At 46.1% G+C, this 20,827-nt stretch overlaps 1 protein-coding gene across 1 annotated transcript in view; it reads left to right on the top strand.

The window, feature by feature from the left end:
• The window catches only part of CPAMD8 (C3 and PZP like alpha-2-macroglobulin domain containing 8), a 1,045,838-nt gene that overhangs the window by 989,765 nt on the left and 35,246 nt on the right, over positions 1-20,827 (top strand). The gene's annotated exons all lie outside the window — the stretch shown is intronic.

The following is a 20,827-nucleotide window of genomic DNA, read 5'->3' as shown; positions in this document are numbered from 1 at the left end:
TAGATACTGCTCCCAGTAAATACTGCACTTTGTGATATCAGTATTCAATGGGTGCAGTAAATAGATCATCCCATTCCAAGCCACCTGTTATCAGGGTTTAACTGTTAGCACATCAGACTTTTTATACATCCCTTGTTAATATCAAAGATCATTCATTTTGACTTCTGTTTAAGGCAAAGGGATGAACTTGAATTTTATTTTAACCACTTAACTGCAGTTGATGAACCTTTCACGTCTGCAACAGTACCTTCAGAGTGCAGTGAAAGTACATAGTTCATCCTCTGTTGTCCTTTTGAAAATCCTAATTATGTTTACACCAAATAGGGTTTTCTTTTTTTTTTTTTAAAGTTGGTACATGAGGCAAGACTTTCCTCGCGTCTGGGTTTAACATTATTGTTTTGGGATAAGTGTGAAGCGAAGCAAGCTTACGTCTCACTGATTTTAAGTGAAACTACTTGGCACCACTAGTCAGCGCCATTAGGTACAGATTGGTTTCACTTTGGTTGGGGCACAAATTCAAACAGGAGAAAAACCACTGGAAAGAGCACAAAGTCCCCATTCCAGAAGTACCTCTCTGTAGTGGATCAGTACCAGGGAATCTCCACAGGAGTGTGATCCCCAAGCAGGAATCCACTCACTAGCATCAGGGATTTTGTTTTGGATGGGAAAGGCCCCTGTGGTCATGGGCAAGCGCTCCCCACTGCGTCCCCAAAAAAAACACGTATTCTGCCTGCTTGGGAGTGGATTCAGGGGTTTGTTCCCATTGTGCCCTCAGCGGACAGAAAGCCAATTTGATACCAGGGAGTATTCTTTTTTTTTTCAAATGAAGGGTTGGGAGCGGCCCACTCAAGCACTGGGCCACGGATGCCCCCCAAGTTGGGGAAAATACTCTTTCATCCTCCCTCCTCCCCATGGGCAGAAGGCACTCTAGACACCAGAGATAAAAAGTACTCCTGACAACAGTGATATATATATATATTATTTTAAAATAAAATAAAATACGGAATGGGGCAGTCCACTCAAGTATTGGGGCTTATCCCCACCTTAGATCACCAACAGTCTTTCTACCCCTGCTGGGAGGCAGACAATGGGTGGTATAGCAATAAAATGCAATACACCAGGAGATATGCATGTTTTTTAAATGAATAACCCAACCCTAAATCTCCAACAGTATTGCTGTCTCCCTTGTGCAAAAGTGGAGCATTTATTTTCAATCTGCCCCACAGGAGACTGTAGGGGGTGCAGAAATTCCATTATATGCCAGGTTATTTAAAACCCATTTATTATTCATTAGATTTTACCATTTGAACTGCGTGGTAGGTACACAATGAAAAAACATTATAGCAGCAGCACAGTTGCTGGCTGTGTGTTTCGCATATTTATCAATAGCGACAAAAAGCTATATAGACCTGCAACCTAAGGGGTCTGACGAATGTAAAGGTATATTGTAAGTCAAACTTAGAGTAAAAAAATTATCGATGAAAATGGTGCCACCTACTCTTATTTTTTACTATTTATTTTCCTTCATTGTTGATTACAACAGTTAATTTCTTTGAGAAAACTATGAGTGAGCTACACAACAGACCACTGTCTGAATTCTGATTTCTGAATTTTGACTACTTTTCAGAATTGTATAACTTTCCGAGTTCACCAATGGGTTTCACACGTTTCCAACACAAACTAATAAATAGAAACCACAAAAAGTAGGAAAAATCGACAACCATTTTGGAAAATGCAAAACTTGTGGCAAAGAAGATTGATTTTTGTTACAGTTGTGCTTGTTCCTGAAAGCCTGGAAGAGGCTGATCTTCAGCAACCTTTTTGTTAGAGCTGTTTTTACAGAAAAAAATGCTTTCTTCACACAGCACTTTTTTCTTTTGTTTTTAAATATACACAATGTTCCTATATTTTGGCTTTTTCTCAGTTCCCTATAGTGAATCCACAAATCCTGGTTAGCTTTAGAATTCAGCATGTGGTGAAAAGGTAAAAAGTTATCCTGGATACCTTTTGTGGGATAAAATCTATCTGAAGACTTAAGAATGAAGTGTCCCCACCATCAAAAATCAAGGCTTAGTACCGAGAAGGGGATAATGGGGGGGGGGGGGGGGGGGGGGGTGGGGGGGGGTGGATCCCCAGTAGCTTAATACCTTTCTCAGTGTAAGCATTCCAATTTACTTCTATCGCTAGTATATCGTCCAGAACAAAGATTCTTAACTCAAAAAGAAACTTGAGCAGCATTTGCTACCTCCTTTTGCTCATGTAGAATGATCCAAACTAATCAATTGTACAGGTACAGAGATGTTTACACCTATGGATAAAAACTGCCCTAGTAGCTCAATAAACATCAGACTGCGTCACACAGTTGCATGACATAGGCTGCGCAAAAGTGGCTGTGTTTAGATTGTAGCACAAGTTAAGACTAGGACCGGGCATGTGTTTGGTTTATAGTATTTAAATAAAAATCTTTGACAGTTCCTCAGAAACAGATCCATATTTTATATTTTGCCTAATTCTAAACGTTCAAGTTGGCAAGCATTTAGAATTAACTATATATAATGTCATATACAAACGTGCCTCGGTTAAAATTTCCATTTTTCCAGGAAGAACTTTAAAAACTGCGGTTTTCTACAGCATTTGCATCCTTTCACCTATGGCGGATAGTTTGACTAGTTTCAGCCTTCGATTGCCATATAAATCAGAGTTCAACAATGTGCTGTCACGTCTCATCTGTACATTTACATGAACATTCTTTAGTAATTCTATCCAGGTTACCACAGGGAGTTGTTATACCAGTCTCAAGGAGATGAAACTTCAGAAATATTTTCAGATAGTTGGAGGGAAGTGCCCTTTTTTGTCATGTTCACCGCCACATTTGCCACTGGTAATGATGTTTTTCAACTGATGAGCACTGGGTCCCTGCTAACCATGCCCCAGGGCCAGTGCTCCTTCCCTAAAACAAGGTAAAATTGTCTAATTGTCACACAATTGGCATACACATTTGGCACCCCTGTAAGTCCCTAGTAAGTGGTACCTAGGGCATGGGTACCAAATAGGGTCCCTATGGGCTGCAGCATATATTATGCCACCCTAAGGGAGCTCCATACAAATTGCCATAGCAGACTTCATTTCAAAGTGAAAACCATGAGTGAAAACACGATATGGCACACTTCCTGTGTGCCATGCCAAAGTCATTGCATGCAATATATGTAAATCAACGCTACAGCAGGCATTGTAGCCCTTAGGCAGGGTGCAATATATCATGTGAGGGCATATCTTCATGAGCAGCTATGCCCCTGTTCTGTCTAGTTCAATTACTAGATGGTACAAGTGAACAGGGCAGCCATCTTATGTATTTGTACTGGGCACTGGTCATTATGAATTCCCCAGCTACATGATGGCTTCACTGAAACCTACGGTGTTTGGTATCAAACACCTTGTCTTAATAAATCTGGACTGATGTCAGTATAAGATTTTTTATGACATGCACCCAAAGGGCACTTTAGAGGTGCCCCCTGAAAACCTACCAGTCGTCTAGTGTGCTGGCTGACTGTTATCAACCAGCTTGCCACCACAGGCATGCTTCTAAACCCCTGCAGGTGAGAGCCCATGCTCTCTGAGGCCAGAAACAATGCCTGCTCTGGAGGAAGGTGTTCACACCTCATCCGACAGGATCGCTAGTGAATCTGCATACCTGCCTTTGATATACAATCCAGCTTTCCCCAGACCTGGGAGATGCCACCCTCTGCGCTCGGGCCCTTTTGGCACCAGGACAGACAGGTAATTACCTATGCAAGTAGGTGTGTTGCACTACCAAGCTAGTGAAACCCTTAACGTGGGCTGCCTGATGTGCTCCACGAAAGAAGGGTTTCATCATCTTGTTTTTGGTGGAATTCGGAACTCTGGGACAGAGTTATGCCCACTCCCCACAAGAAGTAGTCTTATGCGGGTGTAGTGACCCCAGGGATAAGTAGCCCAGTGGCTACTACCCTTCATCCCCCTTAACTCCCTTAATTTTAGCATTTAGGTGGACCCCTGACATTAGGAATTCAGATTCACCTGACTGAAGAAGAAGTGCTAAGAAGAGCCGAAGAACGCAAGATCTGTGGACTACCTGTGGACTTCATGCTAAGCTCTGCCTGCCTGCTCCTGTCTAAACAAAAGCAAAGACCCGACACATCCTGCAGCTGTGCATCCTCCAAAAGCCTTGGAGGGCTGGCAGCACTTCGCCAACCAGCCAGCATCTCCTTTGAAGTTGAGGAGCCACTTCCCTGCATCGGTTCGCATATCTGCTGACGACCGGGTCCACCGACGCAGAAGCTGCCCAGGAGAAGGTCACCCTGCTTCAGGAGGTCAGAGATACATCTCCCCAACAAGGGTGGATATGCCAGGACCCCCAGGAGCCACCCTGCACCAATACCTGCGGTACCAGACCCCTTGCAGCAGGCAAGGCTTGTTCCGTGTCCAGCCCTAACACCAACACCGTCAAGACCGACCTACCGACGTGGGACATCAGCAACAGAGAGGCCATTGTCAAGAGTGGCCCTATTGTCCTGTTTTGTCCACATTTCCAGGTCAACCTAAAAAGTGAGAGCCTCAAACACAAGCGACACGTCGGACAAAACGACGCGCACCCCCCCAGAAACCCTTTAGAACCGAGCCCCCCTTTGGGTTCCAACGGACTTGTCCCCACCTGCACCACTTTCCTTCTTACAGGTTTCTCCATAGACTTTAGTGGTAGTGTTTGAGGCTACCTTTGCTGCCAGCACCTCTGCACCCAGACACACCAGGGAAGGTAAACCGTGTCTGCTGGTGGTTCTAAGGATCTTGGCCCCTAGTTCCCACAAGTCCAGAAGGGTAAACATTGTTTAACCAGCATGCGAAACAACACATGCTGTTACAAAGCGGTCATTACAACGACCGCGTTGTTACATCGCATGCCGTTACAACGGCTTGCTATAGGTGGCAGAAGGTTTTGGATTTTAAATCCAACACCTTCCCTACTGTTGCACAGACTGGAGTTGGAATAGTAAATTAGACTATTCCAACATCCAGCGCTCCCCCTACAGCAAGTCGTTGTAATGACTTGCGTTGTAATGGTATGCGGTGTAACAACTCAGTCATTGTAATGACCGCGTTCTAATCACATGCGTTCTAATCACATGCGTTATAACGTGGCCTATTCGTCCAGAAGATCAACTCTGTAACTCAATTACAAGTACCCCTTTACAGTGTATGCTTCTCCCATATAATAACATTACCGTGTTCAAGGCTCATGCTTCAAATCTGACAGCTGTATTTTCTAAAAATCACTAACTTGAAAAGTACTTACCTAATCTTGTTGATCTTCGTGTCTAAATTAATATAAAAATCTATGTTATTTTTCTAAATTGGTGTCGGATTTCCTTATTGAGTTTGTGTCTCATTTATTGACTCTCTGTGTGCAAACAAATGCCTATCACTCCTCTCTGACAAGACTAAGGCTGCTCAACCACACTACCACAAATTGAGCACCTTGGGATTGTTAAAGTAAGCCCCTGTACAATAATAAGGGATACCTGGACTCTGTACATTGCACCTTTTGGTACACTATATAGAAAGGCAGCTTCCTACAATAGTCATATCAGATAACAAGCCATGATGTTTACTCCTGTACTTAAGATCTGTGACAGACTTTTATACAGAGATAGCTAGCTAGCTTATCGATGTATGCCAGCAAACTAAATTTTACCACACTTGACTTACAAATCAGAGCCTAGCACACAGCATAAAATAGACCATTATTTTAAAAAAAAACTTGCAGGATCTTTCACTACTCCAACAAAAGAGCAACAAATGTTATTCTAACATCCCAGCTTGCATACTGAAATATATTTATCCAGCTACTTTTTGCAGCTGCATGCATTATAACAGATAACCACACATAGGATGGGGAGACAAAGCCAGATTATTAGTTCTGTAGGTGCGTGCCTCATAGTTTGGATTATATCTGTTTTATAGTACTTTAACACCAGAAGAAAAATACTGTTGAATTTTCCATCATAGTATGGATTAAATCTGCTTTATAGTACTTTAACACCAGAAGGAAAATACTGTTGAATTTTCTAACGTTCTATGTGTTTTTCTTAGCTTTGCCCAAAAAGGCTCAGCCATGATTACATGTGGAATGTACGGTGACAATTCCTGGTTTATTATGACAAAAAACTATGGCTGCAGACACCCAGCAAGCAATTCTTGTTTCAGCAAATTGTCCTTTTCGTGAGGGACACTAACAGCTGATCAGATAGTTGGAAAGATTTAGGGGCATATTATCAAGGTCCGGCGTTAAAATTGTCGCCGCTTTATCGGCAGAAAACTGCTGCTAAAGCGGCGATAATGGGCTTGATAATATGCCCTTGAGAATTCCCATAGAAGCCCATGTTCTCCTGTGAACCTGGGCTTCTATTGGAATTCTCCAGAGCATATTATCAAGCCCATTATCGCTGCTTTAGCGGCAGTTTTCTGCCGATAAAGCGGCGATAATTTTAACGCCGGACCTTGATAATATGCCCCTTAGTTCTTTCAATATAAGTCTTTAAACAACTTTTGACGTCCAAGGTATGAAGGGCCCTTTCTGCTGCGTTGCTTGGATTCTCAAAGTATGTTTTTAATACTACTGATTGGTTTAAACAGAACTCAGGTGGCTTTTTAGGTATAAAACACGGATTTCTTCGCAGTATGACTCTGTCTTCCCTGAATTGGAGAAAGGATTGTTTGATTGTAAAGGCGTTTATTTTGCTAACTCTCCTTGCATAAGTTAGCACCAAAAGAAGTGCCACTTTCCAAGAAAGGAATTTTCATTCCACTTTTGATTATTGGCTTGAAAATACTTCTCTTTAGTTGAAATAGAAGTATGTTTAAATGCCATGGATTAGGAGGAGGTCTTATTGGTGGAAAGACTCTAACTAGACATTTAAGGAATTCTTTAACGTTTCTATTTGACCAAACCGATGGGTGTGTACAGATCTAGCTAGTTGTAAAAAGTATGGCAATATTTGTTGTGGCAAAGATGATACTGCGTGTAAACTGTGGTTGGCACACCAGAAACAGAACAGCTTCTATTTAACTCCATACGTATTATTTGTTGAAGCTGCTCTGACATTAGATAATGTTTTTCTGCATTCCTTCAGAATATCTAGAAGGTGGCATTCATGAACCAAGCTTTCAAGCCTAGAGAGCGTGGGTCAGTATTTAGGATCTGGCCACTGCATCATGTCAGTAGATTCTGTGAGGGTCTCAATGGAGTTCTGGGTTGCTCTGATAAGTGAAGTATCTCTGGCCCACCTGGTTTCTGGGCCAACACAGGGCTATCAGAATAAAGACACTCAATAAAGTGCTTCGGGACAAAATCCCTTCTCTTGACTCCTCCCCTGACCAAGACCAGCTTTCCGTGCACCAATGGCTCACAGCGGCCATTGATTCTGCACTACCTCTGTATAAAGCCACAGTTTAGAACCCATCTTCCTGCCCCTTGGTTTACTGATTCTCTTAAACAAGATAAAAACATTGCAAAGCATTAGAAAGACAATGGAGGAAACATTACTTGTCTGATGCTAAGTTGGAGGATATGGGAGCATTAAAGAGATATCATGCTCTTTGCAGATAGGCTTGTGCAGCCTTCTTCACTGAGAAGATTTCTAGCTCCCAAAACTGTCAGAAAACTTTGTTTAAGGTGGTCACGAAACTCTCAGCTGCCAGTGCATTCTTGTCCCCTCTCTCCCTCGCTCTCCCAACCCCAATGTGATGAGCTAGCGCTGTTCTTCTACAATAAGGTCAAGTAGATCCATGACCAACTTGCTGTGGATGCCTCCCAACAAGGGAATCTAATGTTTCCTGTCAGCCCCATGGGAGGGCCTCCTCAAACTTCCTGTCGTTGAGATATATTTAGTCTGGTTCACCTCTTGATTCTCTCCCCCCTCTCAACTTAGTCTCTTGGACGAGGTGGCCCTTTCTGTGATTCTTAATCTTCTTAATACTTCTCTAAGTACAGGTTTGGTACCTCAGGGGTGGAAACATGCACTCGTCCTTCCTCTACTTAAAAAGGAAGGTCTTCACCCTCTCTGTCGGTCTAATTTTCGTCCCATTTCTATTTTGCCTTTGTTTTCTAAAATGTTGGAACGACACATTAATACTCAACTTTCTTCCTTTGTCACAACTCGCAATCTGCTGCACCCCTCACAGTCTGGCTTTATACCTGGCCATAGTACTGAGTCTGCTCTTCTCTGGGTTACTGAACACCTGAGGCTACACCTTGACTTCGGAGGTACTTCCACCCTCATCCTGCTGGATTTGAGCGCGGGTTTTGATATGGTGTCACATTCTCTTCTGATAGACTGTCTCAAAGCCTCTGGCATTGTGGGTCTGGCTCTGAGGTGGTTGATCTCTTTTTTAAAAGACCGTACCTTCCAGGTCTTATCGAATAAAGTGAGATCTAACACTCTAGCTCTACCCTCTGGAGTACCTCAGGGTTCTATTTGGAGCCCTTTACTTTTTAGGTCTCGCCTGAGCCAGCGCATGCGCTGCTCTGGCGGGACTTTTAGTAAGTGCGCTTTTGAAAATGCTGCCATGGCCTAGAGCTTGCGGTTACGCGCATGGGCGCGCGCAATCAGGCGCCATCTGTTTTTCCTCAGGCGCCATCTGGCTTTCCACCCTTACACTCGCAGCGGCTTTCATCGCTCACGATTACTTTCACCGCGCGGCCAATGCTTGTGATTCTAGTGGTTCTGACTCGAAACATCTGTGTTTTGTTATCCGTGGTTAAGCAAGAGCTGCAGAGATGATTGTTTTCCTACAGCGGGATCTCTCTTGGTGGATTTTCATGCCCCCTCCCCACCCGGCTGTATTGTTTCAGCAGCCCGTTCTTCCCGCCCCCCCCTCCCCTCCCCATATCCAATGACTGTGAATGGATTCTCTCTGCACAGTGTTTCCAGCCACATCATCCAGGGCATGGGCAGCTCTTGCTGTTCCCACAGGCTAGTCCAACCTGTGCGTACAATAAAGTTCCACCAAGAGCCAGCACCAGCTGCTACTCCCCTCTGTCTGGTGTCTCTCAGCTGAGTAACAGTCTCTTATCACAAAGAACGTAGCTCACACAGAGAGTCTGCTTTAAACATCCCATTCCGTAATACACACTGCTACAAAAGCCGTATCGCTTTCTGTTTTGCCATGGCATGCTGCTAAGGGACAGTCATTGCGATGGTTGTCTCCTGCTATGAAATGGGGGGAGGACTGGGAAGAAAACAGACTTTTGTGGCCAGTAGAAATGACCAGCAGAATGCCACAGCAGTATGGAAGTCTGTGAACTTTCAAGCACGCAGCGCAGATCTTCGGTCCTTTATCCCTGCGTATTGCACCACCCAAAACCCTGCTGTCACATTTCGGCCTTCACATGATTTTTGGGGAGTATTCGGTAGTAGTATTCAGCTTGCAGTGTCCATGTTGTACTAGTTATTGTTATGTGCGAGACAACATAAGGGCACATAGGTGCAAAGATGAGCATCCCTTTGATACGCCTCAGCACACCCGATGTTTTCCGCTCCCCACCCTAAGTTTCTTTCTCCGCACTCGCTTTATTACAAAAACACTTTTGCGCTTTTTTTCTTTTCAAGGGGCTCGCTGCAGAGCACCATTCATTGTTGAACATTATTCAATATATTTCAGGCTTTACAGTGCCACTTCTGATGGCAACCTTTATCCATGGTTTAGTCACAAGGTGTCTTTGGCATAGCATCATTCTTTTAAGTGTGAGTAATCAAGTTCAAGTTCAAGAAAACTTTATTTCGGAATAAATCCATAAAAGCACATAAAATCAATATAAAACATTTGACGACAATATATAAAATCTTTAAAAATAATGCATCCAACAGCTAATACATACTAATTACATACATAAATCAGATCGACATTTTTAAGTATTTTTTCCGTTTGTGCCAGAAAGCCCCCAAGAATTTAGCCACTGCAAACACAATGTGCGCGGCCGTTTCGCTCTTAAGAATTCTAAAGGCTTGATGGCACCTTACGAAGCCCAGGTTCCTACAGATGGGAATGATCCACTTTCTGCGGAGCTCAGTATAGCCCGTGCAAAAAAATATAAAATGCAGCTCAGTTTCCTCACTTGCGCTGCATGCCGGGCAAATACTGGCTGTCGACGGGGACCAGGAGCTAGTGAAAGCACGAATTGGCAAAGACCCGTGCCTCCATTGCAGGTAGAGCTTCCTAATTATTACGGGGTAAACATTATCCAAGGCCGATTCGAAGATGTATGTACTCTTCATAAGAAGGAATTGATTTGTTAGGGACCCTAGGGATTTGGAGGGTCGGAGTAAAGGAGCCTTAGAATCATGGTACACCTTGGTTAGAGCCTTTTTAGAAAGCTTGGAGCAAGCATTACCAGGATCATTCCATAGTGCATCTAGTCCTAGGCTCATTAAACTATTCCTTATGAATTTAAGCCAAGGAATGTTCCCCGAATTTGGGAAGCTGAGAACTTCCTGGAGACCCTGTCTATAGTGAATCAATTCAGGCACCGTCCATAATCTGCGCCAGTAGATCACATTACGAAATGCCAACTCTTCCTCCAGTGGTCTAATGCCTAAGTCAAGTCGTAGAGGCACTAGCGGTGTACTCGGAGGAAGAGCTGCTAGGCACCTAAGGAATCTGTTCTCCTCCTTTGTCAGGCTGTCCAGGATTTTATGACCCCATAGTTCACTCCCATAAGTAACTGCTCCTCTTGCTTGAACCCTATAAATATGAAGAGGAGGGCCTATGGGTTTAAGGGTTGACCTATTCTTCCCCACCATTGCTAGTATTCCACCAATATGTTGCGCCAGCTTCAGCCTTGTTTTCTCCTGATGTTGACCCCACCCCAATTCCTCGTTGAGTGTGACACCAAGGTATTCAAACGTGCTCACTCGGTCTAGTACATTTTCCCCAATGCGAGGAATACGGTGAAACCTGGGTGGCGGATTGAAGGCCATAAATTTGGTCTTTGTGGTGTTAATTTCCAAGCCATGCTCTCTACAGAAGTCCCCAAAACCATCCAGAACACGCTGGATTCCCATAGGTGACTTGGAGAGAAGGAGGGTATCATCAGCAAACATAATTGCCGGGACCCTCCTTCCCGCCAACTTCGGGACATCCGAATTGGGGACCCCATTAAGGTGGTCAATGACCCCGTTAACAAAGAGGCAGAACAGGGTTGGTGCAAGTACGCACCCCTGTCTTACCCCTCTCTCAACGGGAAACTTGTTTGAGAGTACTCCCTGCGCACCGCACCTCACACGGGCATAGGTGTTTGTATGGAGGCGGATGATCATATTCAGGAGATCAGCTGGCATCCCAACTTTCGCCAGGACTTCCCAGAGCTTACCACGCGGAACAAGGTCGAACGCAGCCCTTAGATCTACAAATACAGTATAGAGGCTGCCACCCTCCAGCTGTATTGTTTTCCAATGTATAAGGGACAGCCTAAAGACCTGGTCCACGGTAGAGATCTTCTGGCGAAACCCAGCCTGAAGAGGGCTCAGGACATCCCTCTCCTCGATCCAGTCCAAAAGTCGATCCAAGAGAAGCCTCGCAAAGAGTTTCTGTGGAACGTCTATCAGACTGATCGGTCTATAGTTGGCGGGGAGCAAAGGTGAGCCCCTTTTAAAAATGGGCACAATCTCCGCCCCCAGCCAAGTTGGGGGAAGTGCCATCCCATGAGTAATTGCATTGAACAGTATCAGAAAGTACAATGCCCAGATTCTGACTTCGTGCCTTAGGAGGTCGCCTGGGATCTTATCTAAACCTGGCGCTTTTCCTAAAGAAAGGCAAGTGATTGCCCTTTCCACTTCCTCCAGCTTAAAGTCTTCCAACGCAATGCAACTATCAATGGGGTTCACTAAGCTCTCAGACGGAGTTCCCATTTGGTCTAACCCAACACTGCTATAGAGGGACGAGAAGTGTTTTTCCCAGACTTCGGCTGTAACATTACCTTCTATTGCCTTAACAGGCTCAGCAGAACCATGTCTGACTATGTGCCAAAATTTTTTGGAATCTCTAACTTTGAGAGCAGATGTTATTTCTGACCAGTTCTCCCAGTCCCAGTCTATTTTCGCAGCTTCAAGACTGGACTTATAGGCCACCCTCTTTTCCCTGATCACAGAGGGTGTTTCCTTATTTTTAAGTGCTTGGAGGAGATCTTTCTTTGCTACCCTACAGCTGGCATTGAACCAAGAGGCTCTTTCACTCCTTGGTTTCCTGCCCCGGACCACAGGATTCAGTACCTCAGCTAGGTAGGGACAAAGAGTCTGATGGATATCCTCAAGGGAAGAACAGCCTTCCGACAAGGGCAATTGAGGGAGAAGGCTCTCTATTCTTTCCAAAGTTACAGCCACTTGCTCATATATAGCCCTTATACGGTTCGGTTTCTCTAGTAGTCTATCCCACCTTAGTCTTCGTCTGTTGCTAGACAGAGTGAGGCCAAGGGCAGGTAAACTATTTCCCCGAGTTTCTGGCCTAAGGAAACCATCCGCAGCTAATGAGAGGATTAGGGGGTTATGATCACTATCAGCCCTTTGGGCAATTTTAAAGTCTAATGCCAATTTCCAGTCTTGGAGTCTGATCAGTATGTAATCGATCCGGGACTCCTGCCTTGGTCTGTTAAAAGTTGGCTGGGGCGGGTTATCCCCCTTGAACCTACCATTGCATGCTCTAAGTGAATTTGCCAATATTAATGTTAGAACTTGCAATAAGAGAGGTGATGCTACCCTGACTGGCGGACCTGTAATTCTTTGGATTCCCCAAAGATCATCCTCCTCACTGCTGATCCCATCTAGATACGTCGGGAGTGGTTCAAACTGAATATTGAAATCCCCTCCGACCAAGAGTATATCTGGGCCAGTGAGGGAGTCAAGAAAAAGCCCTAAATCCTCCAGTGTCCTTGAGGTGGCTGCAACTCCAACCGGTCTAGAGTATATGTTTACCAGTCTCAGACCCGCCCCATTGGGCCAACGCAAGACGACACATAGGATATCCAGAGAGTTAGTTTCTACCACCTCGGCAGTACAACCTAAATGACAAGCAATCCATGTTGATAGGCCACCAGACGGGCGTCCCTTCCCGCCCCATCTAGCTGGAATATCAAAAATAGCAAAACCGGGGTGGGTAAGATTTTCTCTGGCCCACGTCTCTTGGAACATGCATATATCATGTTCTTTAATGAAGTTTTCCCAATCAGTATTGCCTAACTTATTGGGGAGCCCAGCCACGTTCCATGACAAAATCTCTAAAGCCCTCATAGTTCTAGTTACAGGCATAAAGGCCTCGTGCGGGGTAATTTCTTCTATCCTTAAGAGAGCACAGACCTCCCGCTCACTTTGTGCGTTGCATGAGGACCCCTGTAGAACTTTGGCCTTTCGTGGGAAGCAGCCACCCACCGCCTCCACCCCGTTCTCCCTGTGTGCGGAACGGTAAGGTTCGGTAGCTATTTCATCTATGGCCACCAGAGCGTGTTCCAGGGGCCCTGAGTGAGCCGCCAGTGAGGACATATGTTGCCTGTCAGAGATAGAATGGTGTGGACAGCAAGTCGACCGTTTGAAAATCAAATCCATACCCTCATCCTGGTCCCCCTGTGTGCTATGCCCACAGACAAAAGAAATACTGAGTCAATCACAGTCATCGACTCCTGATAAAGCCCCAAATCTATTGACAACTTCGAGGGGAGTAAATGGTAGCGTGTAATTCACCCTCCGAGGTCCCATTCTGTGATTCCTAGGTGGAACCGTAATCCATTCTGCTACATTTTCATATGCCACATGACTAGGTACATGCATGTTACAATGTGGAACAAGGGGAGCAGATGGTGCTACGAATGGATGAAAAGGGGCCACTGTTTTTCTTGGAGCCCTGGGATGTACATTATAAGAGACTATTGATCTTGGGTAAAAATGAGATAATACACGGGGATTTATAGATCCCCGTGTGGAGCCCAAGGGGTAGTCTAAGATGTATTTGACTGCATTGGGGTCTCTAAAATTTATAATGATTACATCCCCTTCTAGATCTTTGATTCTACGGCCCAACCAAGGAAGTCTCCGAACATGCAGTATCTCTCCATTGATGTTAGGGGGAAGGGGTCTATTTGTCCTAAGCCAGTGCACGATTTTGTTTTTTAGGTTGTAATAACCCTCATTTCTGCCCTTATCCAGAGGTGGAACTTCAGTTAACACCACCACATATGGTACCGCCTCTGGGGGCAAATTAACTTGATGGCTACGTAGATCACTTACTCTAGCTGAGAGGTGATTCTCCCCCTTCTCGTTTGGGGATGTTACTCTGTTAGGGTTTACTATTTCCTTCCTTAGTTCACCGTCTACGTATTGGCCATGACTTAGATTAATTGCGGTGAGGGTGGGCTTATCCCTACGCTGAGAATTGGAGCTACCTATCTCGTTAATCCTAGTGTGCGTGAGAGGTGGATCTAAATTCATAAGGGGAGACGGGTAGTGAGTGGAATCTTTCGGTGTCCCTGGATGTTTTGTGAATAAAGATTCTAAATTCCCCAGTCGTGACTCTATATTTTTTAATCTTTCTATGATAGGTAGAGTGAACGATCTAATCAGCTTCTCGATGCTCTCAAGGTGTGATGTCACTGTACATAATTCAGGTAGGAGCAATGGAGAGCGAGACAAGTCAGGAGGGGGAAGAACCAGGGAGGTGGAGGGTGTTACAGCCAAGTCACGTGTAATTAAGAGTGGTAATGGAGCCTTTGTCAGTGGTGCAATGCTCTCAGTTTGTGTGGGGCCCTTGCCAAAATCAGTGTGCTTAATATTGCGAATTGGCAGGTTACCTAGCCTCTTTCTTCTCTTGAGCGGGGGGGGCCTTATAACTTTGGACACCGGCACCCTCCCTGCCTTCTTAATAGTAGTCTTAGCCCTCGGTTCAGTTGGAATAATAACAATATCGGTTTCCTTTCCAGAAATAGTAGAAGTACTAGCGGGAGACAAATTAATTAAAACTGGTGACGGGTTAAAATTACAGGGTGTAGGATCAATTGTTCTTAACAGCTCTGGGACGTTATCCATGGCTAGCGCCTCCTGTGTCAAGATTGAAGGGCTTAGCACATTAAGGGACGAAGTCAGAGGAGATGTACTGTCCAGTAATGTCCTATTTTTCATACACTCTATGGAGCGGCGTCGCTCAGCCCTTCGTTCAGCGAGTGTGGTCTCCTTGTCCGTGGGTACTGTCATCTTTTTAAAATAGTCTACCAATGTACCTTTGGTTGGGACGCCATGTTTAGCAGGAGAGTTAATAGCTACAATATCAGCCATATTAATACTAACAGTGTCAAACTGTAGACTCACGGTTAGTAGATGTTGCAAATAGGGAATTACCCCAGTCCGGTCTCCTCGTGACTCAGAGGGCCTCAGAGGGCCCGCTCTTTGCCCGGTCTTCGCCCCGGCTCTCGTCCCGCACGCGTCCCGCTAGCGCGCGAGAGTTGTATTGTGATAATATAGAAGAGGGGGCGGAGATAGGGGAGGAGTCGGGAAGAGGGCCAGGTGCAGCCGGTGTGGAGCGCGCACAGCTCCCTGGTCCTCGCAGTCCCGAATGCGTGGATCTCAAACAGCAGGCTCTCCCCTGCAGCAGGTAAGTTCAGGCAACGTTATGGCTTCAGGATGCGGCGTCCATTGTGTTTGACAAGCCCCAGTGTCCAACAACAGGGAAACGGTCCTCGAGCGGCTCCCGCGAAGCGGGGGCCGCGAGTCGTAATATACTTTGCGGGGGAGGAGTCGGGAAGAGGGCCAGGTGCAGCCGGTGTGGAGCGCGCACAGCTCCCTGGTCCTCGCAGTCCCGAATGCGTGGATCTCAAACAGCAGGCTCTCCCCTGCAGCAGGTAAGTTCAGGCAACGTTATGGCTTCAGGATGCGGCGTCCGTTGTGTTTGACAAGCCCCAGTGTCCAACAACAGGGAAACGGTCCTCGAGCGGCTCCCGCGAAGCGGGGGCCGCGAGTCGTAATATACTTTGTGGGGGAGGAGTCGGGAAGAGGGCCAGGTGCAGCCGGTGTGGAGCGCGCACAGCTCCCTGGTCCTCGCAGTCCCGAATGCGTGGATCTCAAACAGCAGGCTCTCCCCTGCAGCAGGTAAGTTCAGGCAACGTTATGGCTTCAGGATGCGGCGTCCGTTGTGTTTGACAAGCCCCAGTGTCCAACAACAGGGAAACGGTCGTCGAATCTCAGTAAAAGGTCCTCCTGCAGCACACAGTGATACATTGCAGCTATCTCTGGTGGACGCTGAGGTGGCTGGGGCGCATGATGTTGAAGCTGAGGTGTGCACATGCAGCCTGGATGTGGACTGGTTTCCCGGGTGTTAGGATGTACTTGCTCCGTAGAGGGCGGGGCAGTAGTTGACACGGCTGGTGTTGTGCTCCTGGGGCATGGTCTGTCTTTCCCTGGAGTGGATCTATCTGTGGATCATGTGCATCAAGCAGAGGGTGTTGCACCCTGAGGAACAGATGCTGGTGATTAGCATGGTAAATGTGAGTGACAATTCCATGATGCACACCATCTTGTGTGCGAGGCCACTGGGTGCATGTGCAGGGCTCTTGCGGGTGGGACACAAGCAGTTGAGCCACCTGTAAGGGGACAATCCTCAGATGATTACCTCAGTCCTGTACAAGTTCAGCCTCAGGTGGCTGATGTTCAGCCATCCATCAATGGATCTCATGCCTTCTTGAATGTTGGAACTGTCAATGGCTGCGTCTTTGGTGAGGGTGAGGAGCACCTGGCTGTCAATGGCATACGAGCTGATGAAGAGGTGCTGTGTGCATGTGATGCCGGTGAGGGGGACCTGGACACATTGAGGATTGACACGCTGAGAGATGATACCTGGGCCATGTGCCAGATTATGCTACTATACTACATGCTGAAGGCATGAGTCTCACTCCCATGGCCTTGCTGGTGTACGGAGCCGGTGGGGATTAGGAGGGACATTACCTGGTTGCTGTGACAGGGCCTGGAAGGCGGGGCAGCGCTGTGTAGGCATTTGGAGTTGCACAATCATCATGCAAAGGTGTTGTGTGTGCGTCTAGGGTATGGCTGAGAGCAGGCGGTAGCTCCTTGGATGGACAATGCTTGGAGGGTGGCTGCAACATCAGACTGTAGTGTAATGTGGGTCATGTGAGGACATGAGGTTCGTGCAATGTGCACGTTGCATGTGCTTAAGGTCCAGCCTTTGGCACCGCGTGTGCGCAACAGTGGCACAGACAAGCTGATGCCAGACAAAGGCATGGGTGCAGGGAGGAAGGGAGGAGCATCTTTGAGGTGTGTGTGTTGCCGAATCTGTAAACTCTCAGTGCCCTCGCTGCAGGGGTTGCAGCAGCAGGCGGCATGACATGGAAACTATGCCACTAGTTGCACACAAAGACAAGGATGTCAGAAAGGACTACTGCAACAGGCGTATGTAAACGGGAGTGTCCGGTTCCCCATGGCACACCCAGAGACAATGGATGCACAATCCCCAAAGATGACTGACACCGGATCATTAAACTGAAGGACGAGCTGCGCACAGGATACACTCCCTCAGCAGGTGTTGACGGTCTGTTGTGGCAACCAACATACTCAAATACATACACAACCATGGACATTATGCACAATGGATATTCTGATCCCTGAAGAACTGCATGCATGTTGCTAAACTACACATAGACTAATATGCCCAATCTTTGACAACTATGCCAGAGATGCCGCATGCAAAGTGGCAAGAGACCAGCAATGACAGAGATGAGGCACCTTGGAGGGTGAAGTACACCTTTATTACTCAGGTTCACACCTAGGGAAATGCATCAATAGGAACAGACTCACAGGTCATTTGGCAGAACATGTGGGACCTACACTGGACACCCCCTTCACAACACAGATGCTGTAAATCCATTGAACTGGCACACAAGTGAAGTGTGTGAGCCAAACACCCCCTGCTGCACACGGAGGGGCTTCAATTCCCCATTTACCCTCTCATGGGGATGTCCCACACTATGTCCACCCGTAGCATCCCGTATGTTTCAGAGGGAAGTTGTACACATATTGATGCCTTCATCAGAATCCACTGTCCCATCACAGATGACTGCTACGAAGGGTGACTATCAATACATGGGAGTCATGCAACATGTCATGTGCCCCATGGTGAGTCGACATGTATGTATAGTAACACAACATGCACAGGAGCAGTGCCCACACATTACAAACACCTACCAACACCAAAATGCCGTGCAGCAATGCTTAACCAAATAGACTTTTCCCCATGTCCGTGCATGGGACGCTGATTCAGCACACGTTGCAATACTCATGAGGAATAGCGGGAGCCCAACGATGACACGAGCAGACAGCCTGCCAAACAACCTGGGGATGACAGAGACACAAGAAGTCAGGGAAGAGATTGTCATCCGCATGCATGGTAATTTACTCTACAGGAATAAGTCTGTCACCATGCTATATTACAATTGAGTGTCTAAGCGAAAATGTGTGGAAGGACATCATCACTCGAGTGACACATCTGAACACACATCTAAGTCACTTAGCATACAGTCAGCTGGACACACACATTGCAACACATGCCACACAAGGCTCCATTCGTGCACACTCAGATCCATGGACTCACCATTATGAGAAGAAGTTGCGTATGAGCTGATTCCGGATGTTGTCCTCCTCCTCCTCCTCATCGTCACTTGCCTCATGACCAAGCCCTTCATCCTCCACGGGTGGATGTTACTGCTCATCCGGATCCAGGATGAGTGGCACAGCCTTCTCCACTGCCATGTTGTGCAGCATGCAGCACACGAGGAAGATCTTGCAGGCCTTCACCGGGGAATATGGGAGGGACCCGCCTGTCTTGTGAAGGCACCGGAATCTGCTCTTCAGGAGGCCAAACATCCTCTCAATCACTCGCCTGGTCTGTCCATGTGCGTTGTTGTAACGGTGATCTGCAGCTGTTCTGGGGTTGCGGAGGGGTGTCATCAGCCATGGCATGTTGGGATAGCCAGAGTCCCCTACATGGAAACATCATGTAAAGAAGTGGGTCAGGAGATGCCGTAAGATAATAAAATAGCGCTAAACAGAGGACAAACAGAGTATACCCACCAACAAGACATGCTCGTTCATTGTGCAGCCCCAGCATAATTTTTGGCACCCTGCTATGCCTCATGATGTAGGCATCGTGTGCTGACCCTGGAAAACGTGCACAGACATGGGTAATCAGCATGTTAGCAAGACACACCACAAGGGCATTTATAGAGTGGTAATGTTCAAGGTTCAAAGACACTTTATTCGGATAACGTCGTATCCATACAAGCACAAAGACACAGCAACAAACAGGTTCAAAATGGGCAAATTAGAGAGTCATAATAAAACCATAGCAGCATACCATATACAATAATCTTTAGATTCATAAAAATTCATTAGTAGATAGTGTAAAAGCTCAAGGTTTAGACATCATTTGGAGGGCTCGAACTGCAATTCTCCAAAAAGTGCCTGTGCGAAAGACCAACTCTTCATCGCCCAGGGTAAGTGATCAGTCAGTCAGTCAGAAAGCTTTATTTCGATAAAAGGTTATATCATAAAAGCATATACATACAAACATAAAAGAAACATACAATTCATCAAAAGAGCAATATTTAGAACGAATCACAATATTTGTAAAAATGCTCTCAATCTGATAGCTTAATGGCTGATTTGAAAAGTCCCAATATCAACAAGGTTAAAAAGTTTAAAATAGGATTAAAAAAGACAGTAAAAGTGCATTGTGCAGGATCATGTAATAGAGCTGAGGAGTTTACTTCTGATGATCCAAGACCACCCCAGAAATTTGGCCACAGCACAGACTAACAGCAAGCTTGTGTCTGTTCGTAATATGCGTAGTGCCACACGATAGTTTGATATGCCCAGGAGACTGCAAGCAGGGCCTAACCATCTTCTTCTCGGGTTTTTATACGCTGGGCATTCAAACATAATGTGGGCTGTGCTTTCAACCTTCTCCACGCAGTTCAAACAAGTGTCAGGGGTCTGATGGGGAGGCTTCCATTTGCTAGTAAACTCTCGAGTTGGGAGAATCTCGAGTCTGAACTGGAGGTACAATGATCTGTCCCTTGGCTTTTGCACAAATTCAAAGTAAGGCTCGAAGCTAACAGACTGTTTGTGAATATAAAAAGCTTCAGTTAACCTGCCTGTTTTGGGATTACTGAGGTCCTGGTTGTCAATCCAAGCCCAGTAGGCTCTTTTGTAATCCGCCTTGCTCACGGGAGCTCCATGCTCCCAGGCATCATTTAAGCCAAGCTGATTAAGGGATTTTTTGATGTTGCGGAGCAAGCTTATTTTATGGGAGCCTATAGTATTCATAATTTCTCTCAGGCCCTCAGTATATTTAGCTAGCTCCGGGGTGCGCCATAGGCGAGCCCAGAATAGCAAAGGGCGTAGCCTTGCGATATCCTTGATCGAGCGCCTACCCAAATCACTAAAGAGTGGTTTCAATGGGGTACCCCTTGGCAATGAGACTAGATCTCTCAAAAATTTGTTCTCGGACAAGGTGATTTCTTCAAGATTATCATAACCCCATAATTCGGCTCCATATAGGAACGAACCGACTGCTTTGGCCTGGTAGATCACTAATGCGGGAGTGATTGGCTTGCTCCTCGAGGAGCGATGTTCTTTGGCAATAACTCCCGTGGCTCGTTTGTAATTAAGCAGCATCTTGTTAATATGGGGTTTCCAGCTTAGGCTATCGGAGATTCTGATTCCGAGATAGTCAAATAGTTTGACATATT

This window comes from Triturus cristatus, chromosome 12, assembly GCF_964204655.1.
Source record: "Triturus cristatus chromosome 12, aTriCri1.1, whole genome shotgun sequence".
NCBI lineage: Eukaryota > Metazoa > Chordata > Amphibia > Caudata > Salamandridae > Triturus > Triturus cristatus.
This window is presented reverse-complemented; position numbering and strand designations above follow the sequence as displayed.